The sequence below is a fragment of the Camponotus vicinus genome, unplaced genomic scaffold (genome assembly GCF_025532165.1).
Source record: "Camponotus vicinus isolate PSW18456_S1 unplaced genomic scaffold, iyCamVici1.0 SCAF_4, whole genome shotgun sequence".
Lineage (NCBI taxonomy): Eukaryota > Metazoa > Arthropoda > Insecta > Hymenoptera > Formicidae > Camponotus > Camponotus vicinus.
The window spans coordinates 15783887-15795872 of NW_028141976.1; the positions used below are offsets into that span (position 1 = coordinate 15783887).

The window sequence follows — 11986 nt, forward strand, 5'->3', positions numbered from 1 at the left end:
AATTCGTGTATAATATAGTGTGATTTTTTCATCTAATTTACAAATATATATATATATATATGTATATATGTATGTATACAGGGTGTCGCAGACCACCCGTATCAGCCGAATATTCATTAAATATTCATTAAGTACTTTCCGAATTATGAGGCTTGAAATCGTTTCTTAATTTTACATAAACCGTAAAATATCTTGTAAAATATTTATTTTTCGATTATCTTACCTTAATACTTTTATGTACAAAATAATGAGAGGAATTAATTGATGTAAAGAAAATACATAGTTGTTTCGAAAAAAAAATATGTAATTTGCAATTAACAATTACATATTTTTTCTTTTTGTATTCCTAAAAATCCATTTCTAATTTCTGTTCCACAACAAAAATTAATGATCTGATAGCATTTCGTCATTAGGAAAAGTTGTCATACTCATGTAGCACAATCTGGCACAAGAGAAAAAAAATTAAAAATATTAATTTTTTTTCATCCCCACCCTTTTTTAATCGATATTTAATCAATCCCTGGGATTGTTGATGCATCTTTTACTTGTTATTTCTTCGCCTTTGGTGGCACAAGATAGCACAAGTTGCAGAATCAGATTATCTGTTATAGTTTGAAAAATATATGCATGTAAAGTTTTGTATTCCTAAAAATCCGTTTTTAATTTCTGTTCCACAACAAAAACTAATGATCTGACGGCATTTTGTCATTAGGAAAAGTTGTTGCACTCGTCTAGCACAATCTGGCACAAGAGAAAAAAAATAAAAAATGTTAAATTTTTTTTCACCCACTCCTTTTTATTAAATATTTAATCAAACTTTATAATTACCTATATTTTTTTATCTGTTTATCCTTTCTAATTATGAGGACAACATAACACAATTGATTAAAGTTCAATTAGTGCTATAAAAAATAATTTACGTATTATTATTGTTTTTATCTTTACGAATTTTTTTTAGCTAAATGGAATAAGATAACAAAGCTTTGCTTAACGGCACAATACGGCACAAACTTATGCCAATTTATTTAAAAAAATTGAACTCGATTCTGACAAAGTGCGGGGCTAGTAATTTTTCTTTTTTTTTTATTATTTTCTCGAATATGGTTCAAGTTATTGAGTTGCGGTTTGCGGCACAAATCAGCACAAACGTAGCACAATACGGCACAATTAATAAAAATATAAAATTCAAAAAGTGCGGGGCTAACTTCACACAGGTCGCAGTCTCGCCGTGCTGTGCGATTTCGCGCAACGTTTCGTTCGTTCGGCGAACAAACGAATATGTTCGCCGACTGGAGACTGTACGTGATCAACGCAGCGGAACATTTCGCTCATTGCATGTACTTCGTCGACGACCGTCGTTTGTACGAGCTCGCGAGCAAATGTCTCGCTTATCTCGCCAAGTATCCGTATCGCTTGGCGTGTCGAACGAGCGACGACGTCGACGATATAACCGCTTATCGCGCGGCGTATCCGTGGATCGTACTAGCGTCGCTTGCGCGGAATCGTAAAAACGTCTCTTTCGTGCGAGACGTCGCGTATCGGCGAGCGATACGCAGTCTCACGGAGACGCGATCGAAGCTCTTTGCGAAACCGCTCCCTCCGTCGTTCGGTTTCGGTAAAGTGATATTCGTCGGATCGGCGCGTCTGGACACGTTTCTCGGTACGGTGGGTTCCGAGAGCGTGCCGGAAAACGAATTCGTGCGTCTACGCAACGGTGGACGATTATGGCGCGGACGTATTCCGTTCTACGGAGATATATGGCATAGATTCGTGTTCAGCGACAAATTTCGGCAATTGGATCGAATCGCCAACCGTCGCGCTACGAATATCGAGGTTTTGTCGAAATCGGACTACGCGATGCTCGAGCTTTTCGCGTATCGTCAAGTGAAATACGTGGGTTTCGGTTTTTTCGGCAACGGGTCCACTCTACCGAGTTATTGGCTGTGGCCGAAGACGCGCTTCGGGATTGCCTGTGTGCCGAGTATAGGTTTCATACGCATGTACGAGCAACGTTGGGCTTTCAGTTGTCACGCGCTGAAGAGCAATCTTCCGTTTTACACGTATCGAGCTGGAACCTTCGATTCGATCGTCATGCATACCTATTATCGTGCATCAACGTTTCTTCGCCTCGTCGACCGCGGCGGTCGGTGGCGGAACGTCGATCGACATGTCCATCTATCAGCCCGGTGCGATCGTCCTGGACGACGAGGACGAGGCGTGGGTTCTGAAGAATTGTCGAACTCGTTTCGAGAATAACGGCACGCACGTTTCGCTCTATCCCATCGAAGCGACGAGCGTTGTGATGTGTTCTGGCACCACCGGTCTCATGTTTCAGGAATACGAGATGTTCAAAGGTCTGTGCATCTCCGAATGTCTGCTCTTGGGCCGGTATTCATAGTCCGATCTTATATTTAAGATTGTCTTAAGTCTAGTCCGAGGTTGACTTAAGACCTCATTCAACCAATCAAATGGCTGCGTAGCATTTTAAGCTCGAACTTAAGACGATCTCAAATATAAGATCGGACTATGAATATCGACCTTGAACTATTGTAACGGCTTGCATTCGTACGTCGAGATCGACAATCAAACGGGTCGATCGGGTAAGTATTATACGTCGTTGAAACGCGACGGAATCGCGCATCCTTTCGAATGTTCCGCGTTTATCTACGCGCGCGCGAATCACGACGACGAGGAGTTGACCACCTCGTTGTATTGTAACCCTCTCGACAACATGGAGATCGTCTCGAAAGCGAACTGGCCTATCATGTACACGCGCACTCTGCATGCTTGCATGCGCTCTCTGCATGCGCACTTGACATGCTCTCTCTCGTCACGCACCGACAGGCCCAGCACTCATTCCAGTTAGTATACATCCTTCTAAAAAAAACCTTACAAAGGTAAAAAAAATACGCCAAGTACATAAAAAATATTCTACCTTGTATGCATTAAAAAAATTCCTTAAAAATAATTTTTTACAGTAATTTTCCCTCAAAAAATCATTTTCCTAAAAAAACAAAACCTCAACAAACAGTTTTCATAAATAAATATTAAAAAATAAAATATCAAAACTAAATATGAAATCAATAATTATTATTAGCCAAGTACTTAAGAGCAATTTGTAAATTTGATATAATATTTGCCGTGAAATATCAATTTTATACAGTAGAAATATTATACATAAATTATCCCTAAGAAATTAAAATGCATTTTATATTTATTCAGACAAAATTGATTTTTAAAATATTTAATGAGAATTAAGATTCTTTTAATTCTTAAAACACTTTTTATATAATGTATATAATTAAAAAAAAAGTTTTACGCAAGTTTTAAATCGCACAGTCTTTAAATCGAAGTAAGTTATGAGAACTTGGCGTGCCCGGATTGTTTACATTATAAACAAATATATCTCCAATAAAATGTAAAATATTAGACATTATGTAATTAAATATTTAATCTGTATTTGATTACGATCCGGGCATGTAATCATAATGCGCAGGCGAGCTCACGTACGCTTACACTCGCATGTCCGCTCAGTTGTAATTGCGTGCTGCTGGCGTATGCACTCTGGCAACAGCCTGCGAGAGCTCAGACGGTTTTAGTAAAAATCTTGTGTTCGCGTAGTAAATTAATAGTGAAAATGAAGTGTATTCTACAGGAATATACGGATATGATTGTGGCATACGGGCTAGCGGGAGAAAATACTTATCGCGCGGCCGTAATTTACGTGGAATGATTTTCCGGGCGTGCACGAAAGCCAAGTGAACGTACAGTTTTACGAGTTGTGCAATAATTATGTGAAACTGGGTATCGTGCATAATATCGGGATAACCGGTCCAGCAGTGCGTCTTCATGTACGAGATGAAGAAAGGATTCTTGAAGCATTTTATGAAAATCCTGGAACTAGCGTGCGTCGTGTGGCACATGAATTTGGTTTTTCACGATACGCGGTACATCACGCTTTACGTGTAATGGATTACGTCCGTATCATTACCAACGTGTGTAACACATTTTATCGAGGGATTTTCAACCACGGATCAATTTTTGTAAAGGTACTGTCATCATCAATTTTTTACATTTACGATACATTCAGCGTACAGTAACGGCATTTTGAACAATTTTCACAAATATTTAAATTGAGAGTGGAATAGGCCTATGGGGGAAACCACTATAAAAAAAGCGCACCATGCTATCTACCGCAAGGTGGTGTGGAAATGATAGCGCATCATTTTCTCGCCACTAAAAGGACGGGTCATTTTTCGGCGCGGTATTGCGATATATCGCACGCCACCATCATGTCTCGGAGAGCGATCCGCCCATCGCTTCGCCGCGCGCCTAGTATAAGATTACAGTGGGACGACTCTCGTCGCCGCGCGCTTCTACTCACGCAGATTGGCCGATATTCTTTATTTAATTTTTCGTTAATTATTGCGAATATTACAAAACAGTACAAGTCCTTCCTTCTTAATTTGAGCCAATTTTGACCCATTTGACCCCCAAAATTTCCCTGACACCCTGTATATATGTTTAACGCAAATCTTGCTCACTTGCAAACAATATGATATATATATATATATATATATGATATATATATATATATGATATATATATATATATATATATATATATATGATATATATATATATATATATATATATATAATATATCCATCATATTGTTTGCTAGTGAGCAAGTTTTGCGCTAAAGAATGCTTAAAATAACCTGATTGGTGACATATAATCCAAGAAATGCGACAATAGCCTCATTTAACAAAGAGGATAACGGCCAAAGTGGATTTTCATAATAAGAACATTCCTGTATTATTTTATGGGCCATGAAACGGGCAATTTTGATTTTAGTCGCAAAACAATCTACATTGTCATTGTAGATAATATCTGAAAGTAAAAAAAAATATTTTATATAATGTTTATTTCTGTTGTATAATAACACATAAAAAATATTGTATTTCCAAATTTATAATTAAATGATTCCATTAAAAATTAATATATTAATTATATATTATTATTAATGTTTTATTTATAAATGCTCATTACGAAGTAATGCAATATATTGAAAGCGAGTACCGCACTATATACAGGGTGATTCTAAATAACTTTATGTTTTTGCAAAAACATAATCTTGACCGAATTCTAAGACGATTTTTACTTTGGCAAAATTTCGTCCGAAGCTTAGTTTTTGAATTATTAAAGAAAGTAGTTAACGTATGACGGGTCGAATACAAGAGGCAGGCAAGGGTGGCGCGATTCACCGTCAGACGCGGGTGCTTACGCGGGGCGCCTGCTGCGATCAGCTGGTCGCTATACACATACAGACACACATGCGAACACATACATTCTCTCTCTGTCTGTCTGTCTGTCTGTCTCTCTCTCTCTCTCATTCGCTCACTCACCTGTAATTTTTTTTTTTTTTTTTTGCGAGAGGGGAAAATGCATTTTATGCATACCCACCGATCCAGTGAGTTATGTGGGACTCGAATACCAAGTCGAATTACCAACTCGGTACTCCCTACCCACTAAAAACCCCTCTCTTTTCACGAATTTCCTTTGACACACTGTCCCTCTGACTTCCCGAGATCTGTTTTCACATAACGTCAAAAAATAGTTATTATTACCTTGTTCGATGACTTTTGATGTATTGCTGTAATTGCTTGAAGGAGAAATGAATTTTCCGATAGATCGTACGTTCTCAAATTTAACGTAGATATCACGTTGCAAAAGACAAGAAATCTACACTAAATTATTAACTGAAAGTTTTTCTTCTTTCATGAACTGTATTCTTTTATAAACTTTAACGTAATCACATTTATTTACTCACTCGATGAGACGAGAAATTTACTAATGACTCTATCACTAATCACTATTAATCACTGTCGAATAATAACTGTTGGCGATTAAAAATCACTCGATGAAAGAAACACGCGCGGACACGTTACTACACGACGCGACGACGCGACAATGCGACGATAATTACTCGGCGACTGCAAGCAGTTTTTTGTCATGGTAGGTTGCGGTAGGTTAAGGTACTACTGGCGTTATCGAACGCGATCATGTGTTCGATTGAAGAATGCGGTAAACATAATAAACATTTAACATATTAATATTATTATTATCATGAATGTGTGTGATATCCATACATCGTATGATATCTATTTAAAAATTAATTAGATTAAATAAGTGTTTTTAAAATATTTATTACTTTTACTATTATCATATAAAATATTAATATTAAATATTTATTTAAGATAATAGTAAAAGTAATAAATATTTTAAAAACACTTATTTAATCTGATTAATTTTTAAGTAGATATCGATGTATGGATATCAGACACATTCATGATAATAATAATATTAATATGTTAAATGTTTATTATGTTTACCGCATTCTTCAATCGAACACATGATCGCGTTCGATAGCGCCAGTAGTACCTTAACCTACCGCAACCTACCATGACAAAAAACTACTTGCAGTCGCTGAGTAATTATCGTCGCATTATCGCGTCGTCGCGTCGTGTAGTAACGTGTCCGCGCGTGTTTCTTTCATCGAGTGATTTTTAATCGCCAACAGTTATTATTCGACAGTGATTAATAGTGATTAGTGATAGAGTCATTAGTAAATTTCTCGTCTCATCGAGTGAGTAAATAAATGTGATTACGTTAAAGTTTATAAAAGAATACAGTTCATGAAAGAAGAAAAACTTTCAGTTAATAATTTAATGTGGATTTCTTGTCTTTTGCAACGTGATATCTACGTTAAATTTGAGAACGTACGATCTATCGGAAAATTCATTTCTCCTTCAAGCAATTACAGCAATACATCAAAAGTCATCGAACAAGGTAATAATAACTATTTTTTGACGTTATGTGAAAACAGATCTCGGGAAGTCAGAGGGACAGTGTGTCAAAGGAAATTCGTGAAAAGAGAGGGGTTTTTAGTGGGTAGGGAGTACCGAGTTGGTAATTCGACTTGGTACTCGAGTCCCACATAACTCACTGGATCGACCGGTGGGTATGCATAAAATGCATTTTCCCCTCTCGTAAAAAAAAAAAAAAAAAAAAATTACAGGTGAGTGAGCGAATGAGAGAGAGAGAGAGAGAGAGAGAGAGAGAGAGAGAGAGAGGGAGAGAGAGAGAGAGAGACAGACAGACAGACAGAGAGAATGTATGTGTTCGCATGTGTGTCTGTATGTGTATAGCGACCAGCTGATCGCAGCAGGCGCCCCGCGTAAGCACTCGCGTCTGACGGTGAATCGCGCCACCCTTGCCTGCCTCTTGTATTCGACCCGTCATACGTTAACTACTTCCTTTAATAATTCAAAAACTAAGCTTCGGACGAAATTTTGCCAAAAGAAAAATCGTCTTAGAATTCGGTCAAGATTATGTTTTTGCAAAAACATAAAGTTATTTAGAATCACCCTGTATATATATATAACTTTTTTAATTTTGATTGATAAAAGTGAAAACCTTAATATAATACTTATACCTATTCTTATAACTTAATATAATTATTTAATTTACAATTTTATATTTTAATTTGTAATTTTCAATTTTAAGATTATAAAATATACATATGGTATGTTCAATTATTAACAATTAATAGTAAACAAAACAGTTATAATGGCAATACGAGTTGAGTGTCGATGTTATAACACATTTATTTATAATACAATCAAATAAATATTGATATTAAAGATCATGATTAAGAGTTTTCCGGTTTCTCACAGTCATGTCTCCAACAGTTGTGATGTGGTTAAAAAACTGTCTAATACATACCTCGACAATAATTTCAGATTAGTTTCGCTGGATGTAATTTCTCTTTTTACCAACGTGCCAACAGATTTGATTATTGACAGCGTTTCTTCCAGATGGAGTAATATCTCGCCAAATTGTGACATACCATGCAATGAATTCCTTTTAGCAGTTAAGTTTGTATTGGATTCATCCTTTTTCACCTTTAACGATATCACTTACAAGCAATCCTTTGGCACGCCGATGGGCTCCCCCTTGTCTCCTATTGTAGCTGACATAGTGTTGCAGGATTTGGAAAACAAAGCGCTTCTCTCCTTAAAATTTACCCCCCCCCCTTTTATTTAAGATATGTTGATGATGTTCTGTTAGCCATTCCTCCTTCTTTTTTTAAAGACACTTTTGACACTTTCAATTTTTTCCATCCTCGTTTACAATTCACAATGGAAATTGCTGAAGACAATAAAATTAACTTTTTAGATGTGACTTTAATTTCCGACAATAATTTTATAATTTTTGACTGGTACCGTAAAGATACCTTTTCCGGTAGATACCTACACTTCTTATCTCAACATCCTCTTTGCCAAAAAAGAGGCACAGTAATTGGTTTAATAGACAAGGTTTTCCGCTTGTCCCATCCTGTTTTCCATTATAAGAATATTAAATTGGCTATCAACATCCTTTTAAGCAATGGATACCCTTTAAATTTTATTTTCCTTAAGAAACTTAAGAAACACCTTTTCAAATCAAATTCCTTAGTGAATAATACCCAGGTCATAAACACAAATGATCACATTACTTATTTCACGATACCATACGTTCCTTCAATTTCCGAGCGTTTTAAATATATCGTTAAGGATTTGGATGTTCGATTCTCATATTATAGTATCAATAAAATGAAAAACTTCATCAGGGCTCATAAGGATCCTCTTCCTACCTCCAATTCTTTGAATGTCATATACAAATTGAACTGCATGGATTGCGATGTGTCCTACGTTGGACAAATTAGCAGACAACTGCATACCAGAATCAACGAACATCGCAGTCACATTAAACATAACACTAATTCTCAATCCGTCATCACTAATCACAGGGTTGGTTTTGATCATACTTTTAATTGGGATGGCGTTCAGGTTTTCGATCGGGAACCATATTTGAGTAAAAGATTGATCTCCGAAATGCTATATATCAAAAGGCAAAAAAATGGTCTCAATTTGCAAACGGATACTGAACGTTTACCAGAAATTTATTTAAACATTGTCAACAACTTGCCAAAAATTTAACACAGTTTTTATCATAACAAATAGGTCTGCGACTTTGCGTATGTGTACATTTATACATTACTTGACTCGTTTTACCGTTTATATATAAATCACATTTATCCGTTAAAGATGAGTCGATCTTTGTCTTCGGAGATGTTAAGTTGTCTCTATTCGTCTCCTCGGCGCGTCATTATCTTCGATGCCTGGAAGTAAGTCTTATTTCCATAGATTTAACTTCTTATCTTTTTAATCTTTTTAATTTTTATTTCTTTGACTATATGTTCAGTTTATATTTATTTAGATCATTTTTAATAAATTGACATTAAAATAATTTCAATCTCGTAATTTTCATGTTTAATTCTTAGTACTTTTTTCTTTCTTTGTTCATATTAGTGTTATATTATTTATTTAACTTATTTTACTTTTTGTCCTTTGTTTTTACGTAGGCATCGTCAAGATAATGAAATACCGAGACATTTATTATCGCTTTAGACAGCACCCTTTGTAACAGACTCCGATATAAAACACTTTGTTATTTCTTTTATTATATTATCTTTTATTATATACTTTCGCGCTGAAGATGACCCAAAAATAGGGTCGAAACGTTCGCTATCCTCTCTTTGTATTCGTTTAATATCAATATTTATTTGATTGTATTATAAATAAATGTGTTATAACATCGACACTCGACTCGTATTGCCATTATAACTGTTTTGTTTAATTTTATATTTCGAGTCTTATACTTTTTATTATTTTTTGTAATTAATAGTTAATTACAAAGTGATATATGTACAAAAGATAAAAATTTAAATGATTGCCATTCCACATCCGTTGCACTATTACGATATTATAATATTAAAAAATACTAAATACTCAATACATACATGCTTTTTTGCCAAGCATTTTTCGTTATTTCGAAACAAATGTTTTACGTTCTGTTAATTTAATTTCTATAATTTAAATATTTAAATGTTTATATAGACAATTACAAGTTAAGAAAAAATAATAAAATCGATGGTAAAGAAGTTGCGGTAACGCCTGACACAAGAAATAATACGACAGAATCCTATCCTGAAGATGCTTTTCAAAATAGTCCGTCTCTGATTATGAGAAAACCCTATTGTATAACAGGTATTCAATTATTAACAAATTGTTAACTACAATTAAAGTGATGCGATATTATGTTTAAATAATGTTGTCACACACACACACACACACACACACACACACACACACACACACACGTACGCACGCACACGCACACACAAATTCACAATATTTTCTACTAATTATTTTACAAAACTATGGAAAATTACAGGCAAACAGCTGCGTGCTACACAGAAGGATTATTTCAAAGATAATTTTGTTGATCGAGGAAAAGAAAATAATAATTTTCAATTAATTGATTCAACAAAATGTACTTGTAAAGTTTGTCCAGCACACGTTGAAATGCAAAGTAAAAATGGTATACATTTTATCTTTAGCTCATCGTGTATATGTGTTATATAAAATTATTTATAATGATTGTTTTTTCAGAAATATATTTTAAAGAAATAATTCGCCAACAGAATTATTTCAAGGCGCAATTATGGTAAACATGCGAAGACATACGAGACATGAAAAATACAGGATTAAATCAAGCTAACGGCATTCAAAGACAAGAATCAATATTTTCTTCTTTCACGCTCCCATTAGAAACGGAAGAACAACTAGAAGAAGTAGAACAATATTTACAAAATCAAGCTAATTTTGAAATATCGGTAATCTATTGCTTTATATTGAATACTGTAATCTTTTAGGTACTTAAAAAATTAAAATAGTATTCAAAATAAATCACACACACATACACATACATACGCACATGTATATGCACACGCGTGCACACACACGTATACATTTTACCTAAAACTCTTATATATAATTAAGAATTAAAATTATAAGATAATATAAAAGTTAACATAAATATATTGCAGATAGTACAAGCATCGCGTATTGGTGGTAAAAACTCGTATGAATTCGTAAAACGAAATTTGAACCAACTTTTAAGTAATAACCTGGGTAAAAAATACAGTTGGTTTGGGAAGAAGCAGAAAAAAAATTTCATGAATTGAAATTAGCGAAAATGTTAATGGGTAAGTAATAAATAATGTCTAAATAATTTAAAAATTAAAAGTTTTCTTCTTGTTCCATTTTTCTAGATATTGAGTTTGCTTCTTTATTTATTGACGTTTTATAAAGATTATATAGTTTACTTCATCAAATTATTTATTTTATTTATTGACGTTTTATAAAGATTATATAGTTTACTTCATCAAATCTGATAATCTCTCTGATATTGTGTAGAATATACGTATATTAGAAAGCTTGCAAGTCATTTTAATAAACACAATGTTTATGAAATGGTGCACAATTCAAAACGCAATAATAAGGCGAAAATCTCTAAAACTTATTGATTTAAAAACATTTTTATTATTGCTCGACATATATTTTTATGTTTCAGCTGCAGGAGAAGCATACAATGCGTCCTTTACTAGAAAAGATTTGGAAGAGTCTACACAAAAATGGCTACGAAGAACTAAAGAAAGATATGACGCAAGTGAAAAAAAATTGCAGAGAGAACAGAATAATCGTACAGACTAAATGAAATATGATTAAGATAATATAATATAGGTAAATATAATATAATATAATATAGTTTATACATTAAAAAGTTTATATACCAAAAGTTTATATACTAAAAAGCTTATAATTAAAATAATGTATATTTTGTTTTAAATAATTTGTTAAATATTCTTTTGCGATAAATATTTTGTAACGCAAAAAATAAATAAATAGATTTAAAAAATTACCTAATTAGTTGTTGTTTTTCTAATTAAAATTTATAACTAAAAATTATATCCAAAATCAGTCTGTAATAAGTCCAAAATTAGGTATATAGCGGACATTCTGTATACGTACAAAGTT

General features: G+C 33.9%; 1 long non-coding RNA gene across 1 annotated transcript; it reads left to right on the top strand.

The window, feature by feature from the left end:
- Positions 1–10571: 10571 nt before the first annotated feature.
- LOC145971275 (uncharacterized) lies at positions 10572–11705 on the top strand. Its single transcript, XR_014438831.1, has 3 exons — positions 10572–10782; positions 10996–11154; positions 11523–11705. It is a non-coding gene; the product is annotated as an uncharacterized LOC145971275 (long non-coding RNA).
- The last annotated feature ends 281 nt before the right edge of the window (positions 11706–11986 follow it).